Raw genomic sequence first — 23,018 nt, 5'->3', positions numbered from 1 at the left:
AATTGAAAATCTTCGATACTTTCAGCCATAATCGCGGTATCGTCTGCATATCTGATGTTGTTAATAGTTTCTCCCCCGATTCGAACTCTACATTGTCCTTCCAAGGCTTCATTAAAAATTGTTTGTGAGTATACGTTAAACAAAGTTGGGGATTTAGATGAATGGTATGGAGGAATCACTATAGGAGGCAGACAAATAACGTTCAATTTCCGCTTATGATAGCTTGCGTTCGATGATGGTAGCATGGCATATTATCGTCCTATTAGAGGTAAAACTCACTAACTACACTTTTCAGAAAGTTGAGAAAAATCGACTTAAAGGTACAACATATTTTTTTAAATTCACCTGACTCGATTATTGTAATTTTTGTAATGCAACTTTAAAGAATAAATAAAAACAGACATTTTAAGATATATTTCGTCACAGGAACTATGATACAACCAATATTAGGTAAATTTTTGTACTTGGATGAGTTGTTCTATGAACACAATTATTGGATATTGATATCCTATTAGAGGTAAAACTCACTAACCACACTTTGTACTTGATAAGTTTTTCCTTGAACACAATTATTTAATATTGCGAAGTTAATGAATTTGTCTCCATAAAATTTCGCTGGCTTACAAAAAACGAACTATCAGAAATAACTAACAGTCTATTATTTAAAAAATGAACAATAAGTTTCGTTCTTCGAAAATAAATGCAATTTTTTCAGCATTTATGACAGCCACAAAAGTCGCCTGCTTAATCGCAAAATAGATTATGCTAGGTACCCTTTATATAAGCTATCACTGTTACAAAGAAATTTAAGATCATATTTTTTTAATCAATCGCTGAACACATAATGCACACAAAATATAATGTACAGTTTCAACAATACAATGTAACACAAAAGTCGCCTGCTTAACATAAAATAGATTATGTTATCTAATGTATTGTTTAAAAGATCACTAAGTACCGATTCAGCATTCCAGATTGTAAGGAAAAATTCACTAAGTGCAATAATAAGTTTTAATGAGTTTTGCTCTGAAATCGAAATTCACAGTAATGCACTTAGTGAATTGTATTATAAATTATCTTAGCAATTAGAAGGGTTAAAGCCCCAGGTGACTTCTCCAGGGCTGGGCAGTACCGTATCTAGTTCAAATTGATGAAAATGTCAAATTCCCAATAAAGTGCACTTAGTAAGTTTTACCACTAATAGGACGTTATAAAGTAATAAAGTAGAATAATTTTTATCAAATGAAGGATATAGTAGGTAGAGGGCGGTCTAGTAGAAAAATATTTACGCTCACCGACTTTAAGTAGATGGATATTGAACAAATTAGAAGTCCAAATATTTAAACCAGCAAACTTGTTGGCAAAATAAGCATGGCTGTAAAGAAGTAATACTCATAAATAGATGAACACTTAAAAAGCAAATCCATATAAATTAAAATAATCAACTATCAATGTTGGAGGGCTAAGTTAATCGTCAGTAGATCTTAGAGAGATCTGAACACAGTCACATGAAACTCCTGAAACTTCTTTATAACATAGAAAGGTTTGACTGCGCTATGATTCAGGAAACGGGAAATGAAGAAAAAATATATAGATATAAAAACTAAAGACCAAAACGTAAAATACAAAAGAAAACTTATAATTTCTTTTATATTTACGAAAGCAAATTTATTTTAAAAAATAGTAAAAAACGCAAAATACGATACAAAGGTAGGTATCGATCATATCAAATTGACAGATTCGAATAACAATACGTAGGTCTAGCAAGACAAACACTAAAATTTGCAGGTCATACCCGAGACAACTTGTTTGATACAACCAAGTATTAACAAAAATTTAGTTATACATATTATTTTCATTAACCCAGGAACAGTCGCGCTCACTTCTGTCACGTAAACAGTAACGCCATAAGATTAAATCTAACAATATGAATTTAAAACAGAATTTAAAAAAATTATTTTATACTAGTTTTATTTATCTACTTGTTATGTTAAAAATATCTATTTCTATAAATTTTAAAGGTCATTGGTTCTCACCAAAGCCATAAATTCCACAAAAAAAATAAAAAAAAAATAAAAAAATACATAACCATTACTACAATCTTCGTCGAGGCACTAACGAGTGGAGAGTTATGTTGCAAAATTTTTCTTTAAGTTATCACGGAACAAGATACAATGTTAGATTTTTTCTAACGGCGCGACTTCTTCCGGGTTAAACAACTGTGAGTGTACACTTGTTCAAATCATTTATTTGAGAAAATGTGTAGCGAGCGAAACAAAATCAGGAATGTAATAATAACTTTTGGAAGAATTTGGAGAAAACCCGTAGATGCGTATTATAACTAAGTTATATGTTTTTTTACATTATTATATTTGAATACAAGTTATTATTGATCACATCACAATGCACTGATAAATTTAGAAACACACATGCGAGAAAAAACCAGAGCAACTCACCGACCGTGTAGATTGTTCAGAAGATTCTTTTGAATAACACCGACTGCCATTATTCCTGGTTTTTATATCTGCATTTTGTAAACAAACAGCCAGCTACCTACTTAAAAATAACGGACATCGGTATGTAAACCTGGATAATTTTTCACGTTTAGATGACCCATACGGCGATGCCAACTCACTGAGTCAAATAAAAGTGGTGAGCGATTCCTGACAATGATATTAAATCACGCATTTTATGCTGATTCATCTGGGATCCAAAAATTTTCCCGGTTTATACTCTGGGCAAATTATGAAAAATCAATGAAGTTATTTATTTTATTGCTGAAATCGAATCTTAAAATTGCTTATGTATTACTAATTAGAGCTCAGGAAATATGCAAAATGCATATTAATTAAGTGCATATTTGCATATTTTGGATAAATTGTACAAGTGCATATGCATTTATTAAAAGTGCATATTTTCATATTATACCTATCACAATATGGACAAACATTTGAGGACACAAGTAATGTAATTGGTAAAGTTGGTATAAGCATAATATGAGAATAGGCCCTAATGGACAGTAATGCGATTAGCTGATTGCCGGCAGCATTAAAACCATAAATCAATATTGATTTTCCCGAAAGCTTAACAAATAACAAATTACCAGAAATTATATTAGCAAAATACAAATTGCAATCGTTGTTCTGTCCTGTCCGTATTTAGTTCAATAATGTTTTGTTTAAGTGTTTATCAAAAGTGTTTGATAATGCCAAAACAAAGTGAAACTAAATCAATTCTTCTGAAAAAGTGGATTAATAGTAAAATAGAGTTCAAAATCATGTATACCTAATGTGCCTTTATCACCCGAACCTGTGATGACTAGATGGGGAATAGCTCGATGCTCGGGGCTTCGTAGTACCTAGCTAGATGATAGCTGAGGTGCTATACAAAAATGTGTGGATGTTTTAAAAAACCGTTATCAAAAAATAATTTGGCACATATCCAAACCAATTTTGTAAATATTGCTGAATCAATTACTAAATTAGAAAAGCGAAACATTTCATTAGACCAAACTATTAAAATTATCAATTCATTAAAAAATGAAAAAATTAAACACTTCGGGGAAAGTATATCAAAAATTCTGGACGGTGTTAAAGAAAAATGAGAGATATCATAAATAATTCAAATAAATAATATTATTCAGATGAGGAATTGTGAAAATAATTTTATTTTACAGGTAGAACCCTCAATTATAGGTATGGCCATTCCACGAACATACGCCTGTTTTGGATTACTTCGACAACGAATATTTTACTGTCCAACATATGAAGTACAAAAGTAAATGGCGCTAATAATTATTCCAATAAACAACAATGTAATTTTCAATTTACTTTCGTTCTTCTTATTTTGCACAGTAAAATATTCGTTGTCAAAGTAATCCAAAACAGGCGTATGTTCGTGGAATAGGGATACAATATTTTAAGTGTGCTGCTTTAACTTCATGTGAAGTAGAAATAATTTTTTCCGCGTATAAACAATTATTATCGGATAGAAGGCACAGTTTTTCTCTAGAAAATTTATAAACATTTATTAATATATAGTTTTAACTGTAATAATAATATAATAATAAATGATGATGATAATGAATATAAAGAATAAAATTTATTCTATATATTATTTAATAATATCTAATGATGTAGGTAATAGAAATTTCAATAAATATTTTTTGTGATTTTAGCAAAAAATAAATGAAATACGTTCAATACAAGGATTACTGCGTTTTTATTTTTATGCATTAAATGAATAAAAGCATATTTTAGTGCATATTTTAACTGTTTTTTGCGCATATTTGCATGCTTATTTTAGGGTTTTTTAAGTGCATATTTCTCGAGCTCTACTTATAATATATTAGATAGAGTAATATCGGTTTGCAATTTCCTCAGAAAGTGTGCATTAACAAATTAGCGCTCCAAAATCTTGTTTTTTTTTTTCAAATATTGCTCTGTAACTACGAAGCATTTAGCTTTAAACCAAGAACACCCTAATTAAAATTCACCGTAATTTAGTTCGGTATATTCAGATATTTTTTCCGATTTCCCTTGACGAAAATTTTCCTCGAAAACTTCGGTATTTCCCAACAAAATCTTTTATTTTCAACTAAAATTCTAGGGACGCTATTATTTATTAATAACTAAATAACTCTAAAATCGAACGAATAGTTTAGCAATAACTAAATTAAAAATTTACGGTCGCAGTAATACAGTGGAGTCCCGATAATCCGAAATAATTGGGACCGAACCCATTTCGTATGTATCACTGAATTTTTTGGATTAAACAGATTTCTTAAAACACTCATATTTTACGGGAATCTGTGAATGAGAAAGTTATATGAAACTCCTGGAAAAAAAATTTGGCCAAACCTTACTTACGAAAAAATGCCAGATCTAGAGGCTGTAGAAACCAATTTGTTAAGGGACCTTGTGCAAAATATTGCTGTCTGTGAAGAGGCGAATAACAATGATGTAAAATAATGGATGCGAGGTGATGATGATGCCTACGAGATATAAATATGATGATCAGCAAATCATTAAAATGGTTACAGAAGAACCTTCAAATGATGAGAGTGAAGTACACATGTGGGCGCTTTGCCAGCGCTTTTACCTGTTTTACCTGATCTAACCCTAACGCTTTGGCCACACGGGCGATTTTTTACGGCGCGATAATTACAGTGGCTGTAATTCCAGTGTACTCGGCAAAATGATTCTAAAAAGAACACACCTACCGCCTAAATATTTCGTGTTGGTATAATGTGACATCACGAGCTATGACGCGAAAGGTATGTACATGTGTGGTAAGTTTTTTAAAAAGAGTTGGAAAACTGGAAATAGTTATTTTCCTAACAAGTGCAGAAAGTAATTCTTTTCCGCCTTTAAAGCCTTTAAAAAATTACCAAATCTTAATCAATTAATTTAATTAATATGAAAATACATACACAAATTAATTCTTTGACAAGGTTGTCAAAACCAAACTTTCAATATAATTAGTTAGCATGACGACGATCTCGGTTTCCATGACGATGATTCAAAACGACTGTTATTGTCTACCGATTTGACTTTCGAATATTATGTCAAAATAATTTTATTTCATCGAATTGTCGCGTTAATTTCATTAAAACAGGAACACAATAAGATATATTTGAAATAAATTAGTAAATAATATCTAAATATTAGTTTATTGCATGTATTATAATTACTCTAAGGCCATATTGACGTATCTAAATTAACACGCGTGCGGAAAAGTAAAAACCGCGTGCGGAAAAGTAACACGCGTGCGGAAAAGTGAAACTTTCTAAACTAAAATGCGTGCGCGAAAGTAGACATTTTGTTATAAAGAAATTAATTTATTATAACAAAACTAAAGTACCTTTGGCATTTATCAATGCGTTATAGTTAGGTGGTTCTATTCAAGTTACTTCGGATAAAAAAAATGAAAAAAAATTTAATTTCCTTCATTTATGACTTCGGATTTTAAACTTTGAAATTTTATTTTCTTCAACCTAGTTTTTTTGGTATTTTTCACATATTATTATAATACCGATCGTTTTTACTATTATATTATATGTATGTTATGAGTCTCTTGAAGATATGACAATGTGTATGCAGAAGAGGACTGACATAAAAAGGTAATGGTTCGAAGATTACCATCCTATTATTTAACTTTAATAGTCGAAAATGTCGGTCAACTTTGCCCGGTTGAATTTTAGAAACCACCCCTCGCAAATACTTTTTTTATTTTAAAAGAAATGTCTTGCCGAGTCCCTTCCAATACCGTTTTCATAATTTAATTTAATTTAATAGTTACGGAGATATTCTATTTGTTTATAATATAAGACAAACATTGTTTATATCTTTAGAACATATCTGTAGAGTACGTTAGATACGTTATAGTGCTTTTTTATAGGTACGTAAAATTATAGTTATTCTCTGATGTATCGTAATTATTCTGGTTATTACTACGACCGTAAATTTTTAATTAACAATTTAATTGTTGCTAAACTATTTGTTCAATTTTCGTCGGCTTTTGGAAATATAAGCTACTACAAAAAAGCTTTTGTGTCACCAAGATATTTAATTATTGATAAATAATTGCTTCCCTTTAGTTGAAAATAAAAGGTTTATTGAGAAAACAAGATTTCGGGGCGCAAATTTGTGAATAAACAAAATAGCACCAATTCTGCGGACTTTGCAACCCGACATTACCTACGAATATCTTAAGATATCGATCTTAAGATTCGATTTCAGCAATAAACTCGCTGGCAAATAACTTTTCCTTGTTTTTTTTCTGCATTTTCCCAGAGTATGAGCAATTCCTGAGAATGATATTAAATCACGCACTTTATGCTGATTCATTTGGGATCCAACAATTTTCTTGGTTTAATTTATAGGTAAAAATAGAGGAAATGAGTCAGGTTGATAGATTTATTGGGTATAGTGATATTTTGTTGGTACAAATTGTAAGTTTTCGAGAAAAATTAAAAGTTATACATTAAATCTCCCACGCGTAAGTGAACGGTCTGGAATCAATGCCAAGTTTTTGTGTGTTTTCGAAGACAAAATAATGATACGAGGTCTAATAATTGGAAAAAACTTATTTAAAAGATGGAACTGTCAACGTAACTAATTCTATTACATATTTTTTTAAAAGAACTTATATAAAAATACTAATAATCGTAACACTAATAAATAGGAACAAGGAACAAAGATAAATTGTATAAAATGTAAAAATATATCTTCTATTTGCGGTTTGCATTGGGAAAAGATGGGACTGTCAACGTAACTAATTCTAAATTATATTTTTTAAAAGAACTTATATAAAAACACTAATAATCGTAACACTATTAATCGTAACACTAATAATTAATAGGAACAAAGATAAATTGTATGAAATGTAAAAATATATCTTTTATTTGTGGTTTGCGTTGGGATAATTAAGAGTAAAAAATGTATCAATAGATTTGAAAATCCATCTCGCTTGCTTTAGAGTTCGTTCTTTTTAAGATAAAGGTTTAAGTCTATTATAATGCCCAAACACACAAACGGAGAATGCGCAAACTATAGAGGAATATCCTTTTTTTTTTTTTTTTCTTTATTTACGCTGTAACCACAGGGGTTATTAGCGATCTAAAAAATATAACAAAAGTAAAGTTAATAAAAATTACAATAGGTGATACAGTCCAGAGTCTTTAAGATAATTTATTGTGTTTTTAACATTCATGTTTACTCCTAAGGCTTCCTTTATATTCATTGGGATGGTATACTTCTTTCTTATTGTTTCATATGTTTTGCACTCAGTTAATATATGTTTCACGGAGAGTGTTGTTTCACAGTTTTCACACATAGGCGGCACAGTTCGCGTAAAGAGATGTTTGTGTGTTAGGTTGCTGTGTCCCAGCCGTAAACGTGTTATTTTCACTTGGTCGGGTCTGTTCGCTATTATTTGCGGCCACGGTTTCACTGATTGTTTGATTTCCTTGAGTTTATTTTGCGACGCACTCCATTTATTTTGCCACGCACTAAACACTTTATATTTTATTTCTGACTTCAGGTCATCGGAAGAAACCTCGTTAATAAGGATGGAGTCCTGGCTGAGGGATGCTGAACGGGCTAGTAGATCTACTTCCTCATTTCCTTGTATACCTGAGTGTGATGGGACAAACATAAAGTCGACAGTGATCTTATTTTTATTTAGGATCGCTATTTCTGATTGGATATGTAAGGCAATTGGATTATTGGTGTAAAGACGTTTGATAATGTTAAGTGAGCTGAGTGAATCGGTTATTATGAGAGACGGGGATTGTTTCGACTCTTTTATGTGGATCAGTGCTTGTAATATTGCATACAACTCTGCAGTGAAAGACGACGTAATAGGCTTGAATTTAAATTTTAATGATGTATTGGGTGTGAGGATGGCTGCACCAACACCGTCTGATGATTTGGATGCGTCAGTGTATATCTTGTAGTGATTTTTAAAGGTTTCCATTTCTTTTAAGAATGATTGTTTGATTAGGTCTGTTATGGTCTCACTTTTTTTGTATATACTAAGGTTAGTATTAATTTTGGGAATTGGTATTAACCAGGGTGGAGAAGTTGGGAAATTTGTTGGGATAATTTCAGGAAATTGAAGATGTAGGTCATGAAGGTTTCTCCTAATTCTTTCGTAAAATGGTGGATCTAATCTTGTTGCAGAGAAAGTGCCTTGAAATCGATCTGTGAATGTATTGGTATAAGTAGGGTGTTCTTTATTACTGGCTATTTTAGAAGCATATGAGAGAGAAAGATATTTGCATCGTAAACTTAGGGGTGGTTCTCCTGTTAAGCATTGTAAACTTTCAACTGGCGTCGTTCGAAACGCACCTGTAGCTATTCGTAGAGCCGCGTTTTGAACAGTTTCTAAGGTTTTCAATACTGACATTTTGCTTGATGAATAAACTATCGTACTATAGTCGAGTTTGGATCTGACTAAAGATTTATATACGTGTAATAGTGTATTTTGATCTGCTCCCCAGTTTTTGCTGGAAATAGTTTTCATAACATTTAATCCTGCTTGGCATGATTTTTTAAGTTCTTCTGTATGTTTTTTCCATGATAACTTTTGATCGAAAACCATACCTAAAAATCGGACATTATTTGTGAAACTAAGGGTTTGGTTATATAGCTTCAGATGCGGAGTTCGAGTGTTATGTTTTCTTGTGAATAGAATACATTTAGTTTTTGTCGGTGAGAATTGTAATCCGATAGACCTAGACCATGTTTCTAACTGATTGATTGTTTGTTGTAAATGTTTTTGTATAGATGTAGAGTTTTTTCCTTTGGCAAATAAAACTAAGTCATCAGCGTATAGTCTTCCTTTGACAATTGGTGAGCATTGTTGAAGTATATCGTTTATGGCTATTAGGAAAAGGGTTGAGCTTATAACTGATCCTTGTGGTACTCCGTTCTTTTGAACTTTTTTATCTGAGTTAACGTTGTCTGATCGAACTATGAAGCTGCGAGATTGAAGAAAATTTGATATAAATTTTAACATATTTCCTCTGATATTCCAATTATGCAATTTCGTTATGATATTGAATCGCCACACAGTATCGTAAGCTTTATTAATATCAGAGAAGACTGCGATACAATCTTGCTTATTTGCAAATGCTTCATGTATGCCTGACTCTAAGTCTATTAAGTTGTCTACAGTGGATCGATTTTGCCTAAATCCGCTTTGCTGTGGGATAAGAAGTTTTTGTTGTTCTAAATACCATCTCAGTCTTTTATTTATCATTTTCTCTAGCACTTTACATATAATATTGGTTAAAGATATTGGTCGATATGATTCTGGTGATGTCCGGAATTTATCAGGTTTGAGAAGAGGTAGTATTATTGCTTCGGACCAGGTTGAAGGGAAAACCTGGTTACTCCAGATTGAATTATAAAGGTCTAATAATAAATTGTTCCCATTGTCTGGAATATGTAGTAGAAATGCTAGGGGAATACCGTCTGGTCCCGGGCTTGCATCTTTCGAAGAGTTTAAGGCTTCGGCAAGTTCTATTAAGGAAAAAGGAACGTTAAGGTTGTGAATCTCATGTTCGTCAAATCCCAGTATGTTTTTTTCTACGTTGTTTTTATGCATTTTGAAATCGTCAGTATAATTTTCATCACTGGAATTTAACTCGTATTGGTCTGATAACATATCTACGATTTCTTTTCTATCTCTAATTATTTTGTTATTTTTTGCTAGAAAAGGAATTTTATATGGTTGGCTTTTACCAGAGATTTTTCTTAAGTTTCTCCAAACTGTACTTATTGTTGAAGAGGTATTTAGAGATGAGATGAATTTTTTCCAGGATTCTTTTCTATTCTTTTTTAGAATGTATCTTGCCTCAGCTCGTCGTTTTTTGTATTCCGTTGTGTTTTCATCTGTTTTGTGACGCTTTAGTTTATTGAAAGCATTCTTATACTATCTCGTAGCTTGGCTGCATTCAGGTGTCCACCATGAAAGAGGCTTATGTTTCTTTAATATTTTTGTTTTTCCTACATATGTCATGGCGGCATTAGTGATCATTTGTAAAAATGTAATTAAAAATTTGTCTATGTCGTTTGATGATGTGAAGTTGGTTTGGTTAATGTCCTGTTCAATTTGTTTGGTAAAGTTAGTCCAATCAGCGTTTTTAATATTCCACTTTATGATAGATGACTCAATATTTATTGTGCTCTGATGTGTTAAAGAAATTATAATGGGGTAGTCACTACCGTATAAATAGGGTAGTACGTCCCATGTTAATGTGGTGGACAAAATTGGGTCACACAGAGAAATATCAATTGCCGATGTTGTGCCATTTTGGATGTTGAATCTGGTTGGTCTTCCGTCGTTAAGTAGATTCAGATTTTGGGATGTTATTATGTCTTCTATAATACGACCTTTCGAGTTGAGTTTTATGGAGCCCCACATCGGATTGTGGCCGTTAAGATCTCCGACGATAATTCTAGGTGAAGGAATTTGTTCCATAATAGCTATTAAATCTTCTTGGGATATGGATTGATTTGGTGGGATATACATATTACATATATAAATCTTTTGAGGTATATTTATTGAGATAGCTATTAATTCAATATTATTTGAAGTCACTGTTAACTGTGTGCTCATGAATTTTTCATCTACGTAAATTGCTACTCCTCCACTGGCAATATTTTGGTTTAATCTGTTGACTTTCGAGTTGAGTTTTATGGAGCCCCACATCGGATTGTGGCCGTTAAGATCTCCGACGATAATTCTAGGTGAAGGAATTTGTTCCATAATAGCTATTAAATCTTCTTGGGATATGGATTGATTTGGTGGGATATACATATTACATATATAAATCTTTTGAGGTATATTTATTGAGATAGCTATTAATTCAATATTATTTGAAGTCACTGTTAACTGTGTGCTCATGAATTTTTCATCTACGTAAATTGCTACTCCTCCACTGGCAATATTTTGGTTTAATCTGTTTTTGTAGAAACATGAATAATTACGAAAGTTATATACGTGGCTTGAATTTTTGAAATTTGTTTCCTGTAGGCAGATAATAGATGGGTGGGTTTCAGAGATAATATGTTTAAGTTTTTCGAAATGGGTATAGAACCCATTTAAGTTCCATTGAAGTAGAGAAGTGAATTTAATTATTCTTTAGAAGAGCTTATAGACGAGTCGGAGTCTTCTCCCGAGAATGAAGTTTTTAAACCAATGTATTTGCCAAGTTTTTTCCTTAATCTGGTGCTTTTGTTTTTCATTCTTTTGTCGGTATAATATGGATGTAATTCTGTTAGAAACTTTATAAGTGCCTGAGAGTCATCTGAGTATAATTTTGTTATGCTGATTATGTCTTTTGCTCCTTGTATATTTTCGAATAAATCCACTACTTGATCAAAGTTTAACAATTGTGTTTCGCTTTTTTCTAGATATTCTCGAACTGGTTCTAAAAACGTTTTAAGATTTGTTATCTCATCTGTTAAGTTTTTGTCGTCAGTTTTGGTTTTTTTCATTAATTGAAGTTTAGGTTTTTCGAATTCGTCTTCGGCGGGTGGCGATGTTGCATCTTCTAAGGTTCTTTTTCCTGTTGTTTTATCCGAAGTTATCTGGGGTTCGTGAGTATTCATCTGTGTATTTTTGTTTAGAGGTAAGTTTTGACTTGCTTCGGGTGAGGTTGATTTTTGTTTTTGGATGTTAGAGGATGACTCAGACGATGTAGGTGTTGCGATTGTAGTGTTGACTGAAGACGTGGTTAAATGTATGGATGTATTTTGTAGTGGTGGTTGTTGGGTTGTGTTTATTGATAAATGCGGGATGGCTTCTGTTTGCGATGTGGTTTGAGAAGACATGGTAGGTGTGGAGGGAATGGTATTTGAAATTGTGGGAGTATTTTGCGGATTATCTTGTTGGGTATGATTTATTGGTAAAGTTTGTTTCATCTCTGTTTGCACTGCATTATCATTGTAAGGATGGCTATGAGATGAAATATTTGGACAATTAGCTGCCTGGTGTCCAGTTAATTTGCATTTGAAACATGTATCGTTTTGGGCTATAAATATGCGGTATGATGTTTGTTCTAACTCGACAAAAAAAGATTCAGGTAATACAAAGTTGTCTGGCAGAGGTGAAATGAAAATTTGTCGTCGGAAGCTTAGAATGTGACTGAAAGCAGGATTGGTTGCTCCTATTCTTAGGTATGATATGTCTGATAGAGGATTTAGACCTAGTTTTATTAATTCGTCTTTAATTAAGTTCGAAGGTATACTTGGACATACACCGGACAGAATTAAGCGGACTGATGGAGTTATTAATCTTCTTGCTTCTAGTATATTTCCATTTACTTTTATCTTCTTTGTTTCTGTTAGGAATTTGTCTACTAAGTTTTTAGATGATAGATATATGCATATTCTACCGTTTGATATACGGGATGCGAAAATTATATTTCTTGGTTCTATATGCTGACTCAATCCTTCAAGATAGTCATTGATTGTACAATTCTCTAGAGTGTTAAATAAAATGGCTTGATCTCTGTCTGGAGTTAATATATTGCGTGGTTGGCTAACTGCTTTTGAATATGATGCAATTTGTTGTGGTTGACTGGAAGATGACATCTTTTAAATTTATTTAAAATCCAACTCCGGTGCTGTCTCACAGCTTTCGCTGTGACACCCGTTCATGGAATTGGATAATGTAGAGATAATTGTCGTGATTTATTGAAATATTCAATCCAAATAGACACAAATAATAAATTTCATCTACTTACAATTAAAATATTCCGTATACAAATCACTTTCACTAGTACTTTTATATTATAGTACTTTTTATTTTAATTACTTTTAAATATGTTTCAGTAATTACTATTTAACTAGCTCGATAACCAAAAACACTTGTTCATCGGTAGCTGTCTAAACATCGGATCCGAGGAATATCCTTGTTAGAGGTAATATGTGGTCTCGACATATTAATTCACACACGACCAGAAAAATATGTGAAGAAGAATCTAGGAGAATACCAGAAAGAATTTCGCAAGGAAAGATCAAAAACCTATCAAATTTTTATGTTGAAACCCATCCTGATCAATTGCTATGAATACAACATTCCAGCACAAAATATTGTTAATTGATTACAAAGCTGCTTACGACACAATCGACAGAAATAAAATAATAGAAATGCTAAGCGCATTTCGCACTTGGCATGTGCGCAAATGAAATGATAGTGTTCCAAGTACCAACAAAACAATAAGATCAGTAAAAATGACACTGTGGCATTTGTGCTGTGACATGCAATGGTACAGTCTCAAAAGAATTTGAATTGAAAAAAGGGGTTCGTCAAGGAGATCCATTGTCTAATTTACTATTCCATACAGCTCTGGAAAAAATTGTGAGAGATACTGAGATAAATAGGTTCGGAACTCTTTTATATAAGGAATACCAATGCTTGGCATATAGTGATCATGTGGTTATCATTGCAAAAAGTGGAGAAGAACTGGCAAGTACGGCAAAAAGACTGTTTCGGGCAAGCGCTGAGTTTGGACTGAAATTGAATATAAATAAATTCAAATACGTATTTAACTAAAATTATCTGTCATTGCGGACGATGTAGTGCTAATGGCAAGAACGGAAAGGGAACTGCTGAGGATTTTCAAACTCTTTGAAGTAAAGGCTAAGCAGTATGGACTGAGAATTAATGAGCAAAGAACAAAGTATATGGAAATGGGACAGACTTCATATGAAGAGACACAACTGAAAACTACCACAAACAATGAGAATAAAGAGTATTGTTAAAAAAAGGTGACGGAGTTTGACTATCTAGGAGTAACGCTAACAAATAAAGGGGAAGAAAGCCAAGAAATTGAAAACATAATTTCGAGAGGAAGAAAGACAGTCGGAGCCCTACACAAACTTCTTCTTCTTCTTCAAGTGCCATCTTCGTTCCGAAGGTTGGCGATCATCAGGTCTATACGTATTTTCGAAACTGCTGACCGAAACAATTTGTTGTTGCTACAGCTATACCATTTCCGTAGATTCTTTAGCCAAGAGTTTCGTCTTCTTCCTATGGACCTTTTTCCTGCTATCTTCCCCTGCATTATTATTCGAAACAGTTCATATCTTTCGCCTCTTGTACTGTGTCCCAAGTATTGCAGTTTTCGTTTTTTGATCGTAAATATGACTTCCTTTTCTTTATTCATTCTTCTCAAGACCTCGACGTTTGTGACTTTCTCTGTCTATGATATTCTCAAGATTCTGCGATACATCCACAGTTCAAATGCCTCTAATTTTTTGGTATCAATCTTTTTTATTATCCATGACTCCATTCCGTAGAACAGCACAGAAAGTACGTAACATCTCATCAGGAGAAGTTTCATTTCAAGGCTCAAATCTCTTCCACAGGACACTATCTTCATTTTAGTGAATATGGATCTGGCTTTTTCTATTCTTATTTTGATTTCTGCTGAGCTATCGTTGTCATCATTTATAAAAGTGCCTAAATATTTGTATTTGCTAACTCGATCGATAATTTCATTGTGTAAATATAAATTTTGGACATTTCGTGTTGATTTTGATATTACCATAAATTTAGTTTTCTTTATGTTCAAAGATAGTCCATATTCTTCGCTGCAGTCTGCTGAACTGTCTGCTGAATCGAAAAAGAATGCAGGAGGGCAGACAAATGAAGAACATTGATTGGAGAGCACCTGTGAGTAAAAAAAGATAGAAAAAACAGGAAGGAAATGGAGAGAAACAGTAATGGAAGATGTTAGTGAGCTGTAAATCAAAGATTCCCAACCACCCAACCATCCAGCAGTGGGCCTAAAAGGCCTGTTAACGCTATACATACAACAAAGGTTTAAGTTTGCTGTCAATCATTTTCAATATTATTTTTACACTTATTCACGATTTTTGCTCAAATTTCTTCCTGGTCAAAAACTATTGACGTGAAATTTGGATAATATAATTTACTCTGAGCTTCAAAATACAAGGAAAAGTTATTTGCCAGCAATTATATTGTTGGAATAGAATCTTATGATTCTATATATTAATAATATAGGTATGCAAAGTCTACAGATAGTGTGCTACTTTTTATAAACAAAATGGCGCCCGAAAATCGTATTTTCTTCAATTTTTGCTCTATAACTCCAAAGATTTTAACTTTACACCAATAACACCTAAACAAAAATTTACCGTAACTAAATTCTGCATAGAAACGTGGTTCTCCTGATTTACTTCGACGGAAATTTTCCCCGGAAAATGCGGGTTTTTCCAACAAAATATTTAATTTTTAACTAAAATTTTAGATAAGTAATTGTTTATCAATACTTAAATAACTTGGTAATATAAAAGCTCTTTTAGCATAGATTATAATTCCAGAAGCCGATGGAAATTGAATGAACAGTTTAGCAACAATTGAATTGTTAATTAAAAATTTACGGTCGCTATAATAACCACAATAATTATGATACATAAGAATAACTATGATTTTTGTATAAAAACACACTGTCCCTATCTAATGTACTTTATATAAGTTAAACTGGAGTATTTAGTCGGTATCATGAAAACGGTGTTAGAAAAAAAGCGGCAGGACGCTTCTTTTAAAAGAAAAAACGTTTAATTGTGATAAGTGGTTCCTGAGATACAACCGGTCAAAGTTGACCAGCATTTACGACAAAGATATAAAAAATAGGATCATAGTTTTCAAACCATCACCTTTTTATTTCGGTCCTATTTCTCCACACACATTTTCATATCTTTAAAATACTCATAACATATATTATTCTAATAAAAACTATCGATATTACGAGTGAAAATTCCCAAAAATAGCAAAATTCCAATCAAAAATTAGGTTTAAGAAAATGTAATCTCAAAGTTCAAAATCGGTATACGTTAAAAAAATGCATTTTCTCGGCTTCCCATGGAGCCATTTTCTTCATTCTTTTTTTGCTGTCAAGTAACTTTAGTAGAGCCATCTAAGCATTGTTAAACTTCAAAGTTGCTTTTGTCTTGTTATAATCGAATAATTTATTTATAAGAAAAAAAATACATATTTTTCCAGTTGTAGACTTTTTTTAGATAAACTTACTAAAAGTGTAAGTTTTAACGTTAAAATCACAAATATTCTCATCTGAAAGCTGTATAATTTTTTAAACAATCTTTATTTAAACAAGTTAAAAAACTTTTTTTGATATAATAATTTTTGTTATAATAAATAAATTAATTTATTATAACAAAACAAAAGCAACTTTGACGTTTAATAATGCGTTAGTTAGATGGCTCGACTCGAGTTACTTGGGAACAAAAAAAGAATAAAGAAAATTGCTCCATGGGAAGACGAGAAAATGCATTTTTTTAACGTATATCGATTTTAACTTTGAGATTACATTTTCTCCAACCTAATTTTTGATTGGAATTTTGCTATTTTTGGCAATTTTCACTCGTAATATCGATAGATTTTATTATAATAATATATATGTTATGAGTATTTTAAAGATATGAAAACTACTGTGGAAAAAGAGCACCGAAAGAAAAAGGTGATGGTTTGAAAATTATAATCCTATTGTTTATATCTTTGTAGTAAATGCCGGTCAACTTTCACTGGTTCTACCTCAGGAACTACTCATCACAATTAAACATTTTTTCTTTTAGAAGAAGCGTCCTGCCGCTTTTTTTCCAATACCGTTTTCATGATTTAATTTAATTAATTTAATATTTCCCGAGATATTCTATTTGTTTATAAGACAAACAATTCTTTATAATTTTAAAATATTTCTGAGGCCGCTTAAATAGTCCAATTTCAATTATATAAAGTACATTAGATAGGTACAGTGTCGTTTTATACAAAAATCATAGTTATTCTTATGTATCATAATTATTGTGGTTATTATAGCGACTGTAAATTTTTAATTAACAATTCAATTGTTGCTAAACTGTACATTCAATTTCCATCGGCTTCTGGAATTATAATCCATGCATAAAAGCTTTTATATTACCAAGTTATTTAATTATTGATAAACAATTACTTATCTAAAATTTTAGTTGAAAATTAAAGATTTTGTTGGAAAAACCCGCATTTTCCGGGGAAAATTTCCGTCAAAGTAAATCGGAAAAAACACGTCTCTATGCAGAATTTAATTACGGTGAATTTTTATTTGAGTGTTTTTGGTGTAAAGTTAAAATCTTTGGAGTTATAGAGCAAAAATTGAAAAAAGCACGATTTTAGGGCACCATTTTATTTATAAAAAAGTAGCACACTATCTACGGATTTTTCGTACCTATATTATTAATATATATAATCATAAGATTCGATTCCAGCAATAAAATTGCTGGTAAATAACTTTTCTTAAAAATGGCCTATTCTCCGATAATCTGCCCAGATTATTATACAATTATACAATTATACAATTATACAATTTGGATAATAATTTGATCAAGAAATAAAAGTAGCAGCGTCGATTTGTGAGAGTAAGTGGCACCTTTTCTCGAGGGTGAAAACATTTACACTCAAAATACCCCCAGAGTTCAAATTGACGGATCAGCTAACTATCCTTTTACCCTTCATAGGGATGTAGTGACGTTTTGATATTCGACGTATGGTTGCTATACATTCTTCTTTCTTTTGGGCGTCGTATGCTGTCTCAGACAGAGAGTAACCGGTGGTGCCCTCTGTTTGCCACGATCATCTAAGTGGCTTCCTCGGATTCTTTTACCATTTACTTTGCCTTCAATTACTAATAATCTTTCCTTACTTTTCATCTGACGATGTGTCCAAAATATTTTAATTTATGTGTTGATGTCGATTTCTGTTAGTATTGAGATATTTGTACGGTGTGCTGTCCAGGGTACGCTTATCAGTCTATTATATAACTACATTTTAAAGGTCATTATACGTCCTGCATCAGAATTTTTGATGGCCCAAGTTTCTGCAGCGTAGATAGCGACAGAAATGATAAGCGACCATGCTAAGCACAGTTTCATGCTCTTGGTTATGGACGTATATTTCCAGATTATAGTAAGTTTGTCCATTACCGATTTGACCATTGTAAGGTGTGTCGACGTATTTTTTCTTCCCATCATCAATTGTTTATGATAACGACACCTAACTAATTGAAACGGCTTACCACCTCATACCCTGCTACGTTTCGTATTTTCGGCTTATTATTTCTAGTTCGATCAATGCACCACCTTGGTATTCTGTGAATTAATGTAAAAGTCTATATTTACGACTAACAATATCTTCATACTCTATTCAAGTTTATCTGTTGATAATGATATTATAGTCGGAGCAATAAAGCACTGAACCTCCCAAAAAACGACAATACGAATCTTAATAATTCTTTTTGCATTCGATTCGTGAATGCGCCAGGAAACTTTGTGACCCCGAGCCATGATATAATATTAAAAAACTGCATACAAAAAAAGCATTCTTAAAGTGCATCTCAAACAGACAATAAAAAAATTCATAACTCGTCAATTATCGGCGGAAATTAGTTCAATTTTGTTACTCGAGAGTTTTTGGGGTCACTGAAAACGAATATGACGTCGAAAGTGAGCTCCGGAGTACCTGGTGCCCATGGTACTTACTGTTTACCTCGTCTTGTGGGGTTTTCGGCAAATTCATTAAAAAATTGGTCAAAAATTATTACTCGGGGGGTTTTTGGGGTCGCTAACGACGAATATGAAATCGGAAGTGATTTCTGGAGTACCTGGTGCCCAGGGTACCTACTGTTTACCTCGTCTTGTGGAGTTTTCGGCAAAAAAAAAATATTAAAAAATTAGTCAAAAATAATTACGTGGGGGTTTTCGAGATCGTTAACGACGAATATGACATCGGAAGTGATCTCCGGAATATCTGGTGCTTAGGGTACCTACTTCTTCCGGAGTTTTCGGCAAATTCATTAAAAAATTAGTCAAAAATCATTACTTGGGGGGTTTTTGGGTCGCTAACGACGAATATGACATCGGAAGTGATCTACGGAGTAGCTGGTACCCAGGGTACCTACTGATTACCTGGTTTTCTGGAGTTTTTGGCAAATTCATTAAAAAATTAGTCAAAATTCATTACTCGGAGGGTTTTTGGGGTCTCTGACGACGAATATGACATCGGAAGTGACCTGCAGAGTACCTACCTGGTGCCCAGGGTACCTTCTGTTTATCTCGTGACTAATGATTTTTGACTAATTGTTTAATGAATTTGCCAAAAACTCCAGAAGACGAGGTAAACAGTAGGTACCCTGGGCACCAGGTACTCCGAAAATCATTTCCGATGTCATATTCGTCGAGAGAGACCTCAAAAACCCCCCGAGTAATGAATTTTGACTAAATTTTTAATAAATTTGACGAAAACTCCAGAAAACGAGGTAAACAGTAGGTAACTGGGTACCAGGTACTCCGTAGATCACTTCAGATGTCGTATTCGTCGTCAGTGACACAAAAACCCCCAAGTAATAATTTTTGACTAATGTTTTAATAAATTTTTTGCCGAAAACTCCACAAGACGAGGTAAACAGTAGGTACCCTGGGCACCAGGTACTCCGGAAATGACTTCCGATGTCATATTCGTCGTTAGCGACCCCAAAACCCCCAAGTAGTTATTTTTGACTAACTTTTTAATAACTTTTTTGCCGAAAACTCCACAAGAAGGTACCCTGGGCACCAGGTACTACGGAAATCACTTCCGATATCATATTCATCGTTAGCGATCCCAAAAAAACCCCGAATAAAGATTTTTGACTAATTTTTTAATGAATTTGCCGAAAACTTCACAAGAAGAGGTAAACAGTAGGTACCCTGGGCACCAGGTACTCCGAAAATCACTTTCGACATCATATTCGTTTTCAGCGACCCCAAAAAACCCCGAGTAACAAAATTGAACTAATTTTGCCGATAATTGACGAGTTATGAATTTTTTTTATTGTCTGATTGAGATGCACTTTAAGAATGCATTTTTTGTATGCAGTTTTTCAATATTATATCATGGCTCGGGGTCACAAAGTTACCTGGCGCAATTACGAATCGAATGCAAAAAGAATTATTAAGATCCGTCTTGTCCTTTTTTTTTGGAGGTTAAGGCCGATTTTAGTGCCTTATTTCTTAGCCTATATTACTAGAGTGTTGTCAATTAATAGTAAAAATTGCTGATTTTTCGACCACCAACTGGCATGCATTGAACATTGAAGACAATGTTCATGCTGTGTTCGTTATATACAGTGTGTCAATTTGAAAAGGTATCACCCACTATAGTTTGGTCCCTATAGAAAATTTAACAATTTCGCAGACCCGTTTTCAACTTTTTTACATCAACCTTTTAGCGGAGGCGGACACACCCTCATAATCTTTAATGGAAAAGGGAGTTGAGTGATACCTCATTTTAAAAATTATTCAACTCTTTTTTCAAAAATACCACATATATTATAATATTGCTTTTCAGTAATTTTGGAAAAATCAAGTAAACCTATCTGCTGGCCGATTGATAAATTTGTTTATACAGACCGATTAATAAAGTTAGTAGAGAACTTAACTTAAAAGAAACATGTGAATTGCCTTTCTGTTCATGTCAATTATCAATGGTGGATATGAACAGCTGCTGGGTATTCCAAAAGTATACATTGGAAAAGGAATTGCCCCGGAAACTGCCATTTTGAACTCTTTGGAGGAATGGGGTATTATTTATGAAGTCGCTGCTTTACGCTTCGATACTACAGCATGCAACACAGGATCGAAGTCTGGGGCACGCATTATCCTTGAGCATAAGTTGGGAAAGAGCTTACTTTTTTGCCTGCCACAATCATATTTTGGAACTCATAGTTGGATCTGTTTGATGGGGTAATGAGTAGTAAATTGTCTGGCCCACAAATAAGTCTTTTCAAAAGATTCCAAAACATCTGGCAACCATAGACAAAAGTATTTTTGAAAGCTGCTGTTGAAGCTTTGATTTGAAAAAAGATTTTTCTAGGTGGAGTTCCAAAAAAGGAGTTCGTTTCTATTATCCTGGAGCCATGCATCCAAAAGGCCACCTCTAAATGTTCACTGATTTTCACATGATGATGAAATGATGATGAAATTTCACATTTTTTAGTTTTATTTATCCCACCCCACACTTTTAGGGGATGAGAGGTTGAAATTTCAAAATTCAAAATGTTTTCACATATTATTCAGGACCACAATGTAAATAACAGTAATAGAACATAATATTGCTTGTCAGCAGGGCTTCCAATATTTTATTTTGTGATATATTACCAAAGGCATGTGCAAGAATAGAACAACTAGGTGGAAATTTTAACAAATGCTATTTATCTTAGTTCACTTTCAAAGCCTTTGTTGATTATCAATATTTACAACTCAGTCTAATTATTCCACATTACGGCAACTTTTCCGACAACCCGATTAAACGAAAAATATTTATAAATTCAGATTACCCAAATAATTTTGATGTTCAAAATATGTTCCGGATAAAAATAGTTCTGAGAGGTTACTGTACCCATATCTCATCATCATTTACTGGATTTATATACCAATTTCATTTTCTTTTCATTGAATCGTAGTTAATTAGTAAGAGGCGTTTTACAAATTGATGGAAAGATTTATTACTGCTGAAGACATTTACCAGGGAACCAGTAATAATATGGCAAATATAATTCTAGACAAGAAAAATAGGCCAGAACAACGTTATTATGCTACAAACATACTGGAATAGAAAGAAATTGTTTACAGTATTTTTTATTGTACATAATTTAAATACTGTGGGGCGCAGAACTATTAAAAAAGTTATGGAAGAACAACGCAGAATTTGGCATTACTTTAGTCAAAGGAGATAAAAAAATATAGAAGAAACCATAAAAAATTTGTTAGGTAAACATGATAACACTGTACCTATACCTATGCATATTATGTTACTACTTTTTTAGATTGATTTGATGATAAGTTGTTATAGACCAGGGCGGATCTGATTTGAAAAACGATTGAGATAAAGACGATAAAGATAATTGAATGTATGATATACGACTGGTTTAAAATGTATTAAATTATTACCCTTTCTGCAAAATAGCAATAAATACAAAATAAGGGGGCAAAATAAGCCTCTTTTTATTCAATGTTTTTCAACCACTTTTGTTGCACTTAGAACCTTCGTAATTCGCTTAGAAAATTCTTACAACATACTTAATCCGTCCACCAAATTTCATTAAAATCGATGTAATAGATTTTGCATAATAATTTTGCAATATATATTTTTTTTAAAGTTAAAATTTTTTAAAAACTTTCTGAAAAAAAAAAGTAGACCATTTAGGAATTTGCTATTTTTTTTCATATCAAGAAGTGCTCTACCTACCTAATACACTTTACAGAATTAAAATCGGATTATTTAAGCGGCCTCAGCACTGTTTTAAAGTTATTAACAATTTTTTGGCTAATAAACAAATATAGTGATGACGTTTGAGTTGGAATAAATTAATTTTCTCGCGACTCTGGAGATAAATCCCGAAACAGGTCGATTTTTGTATTTAAATTATAATTTTCTGACATATCTATCAT

At 32.6% G+C, this 23,018-nt stretch overlaps 1 protein-coding gene across 2 annotated transcripts in view; it reads right to left on the bottom strand.

Moving 5' to 3' along the window:
- The window catches only part of LOC114333079 (uncharacterized), a 212,749-nt gene that overhangs the window by 145,965 nt on the left and 43,766 nt on the right, over positions 1-23,018 (bottom strand). The window contains exon 2 of one of the 2 annotated variants that reach the window (XM_028282906.2): positions 2,457-2,556. The exons of the other annotated variant lie outside the window; for it this stretch is intronic. The gene's annotated coding sequence lies outside the window, so the exon portion shown is untranslated. The remainder of the gene's footprint in view (positions 1-2,456; positions 2,557-23,018) is intronic. 2 annotated transcript variants of the gene reach the window in all.

Source organism: Diabrotica virgifera, chromosome 1 (genome assembly GCF_917563875.1).
Source record: "Diabrotica virgifera virgifera chromosome 1, PGI_DIABVI_V3a".
Classification (NCBI taxonomy): Eukaryota; Metazoa; Arthropoda; class Insecta; order Coleoptera; family Chrysomelidae; genus Diabrotica; species Diabrotica virgifera.
Note: the sequence above shows the minus strand (reverse complement) of the source record. Positions and strands in the feature narration are given on the sequence as shown.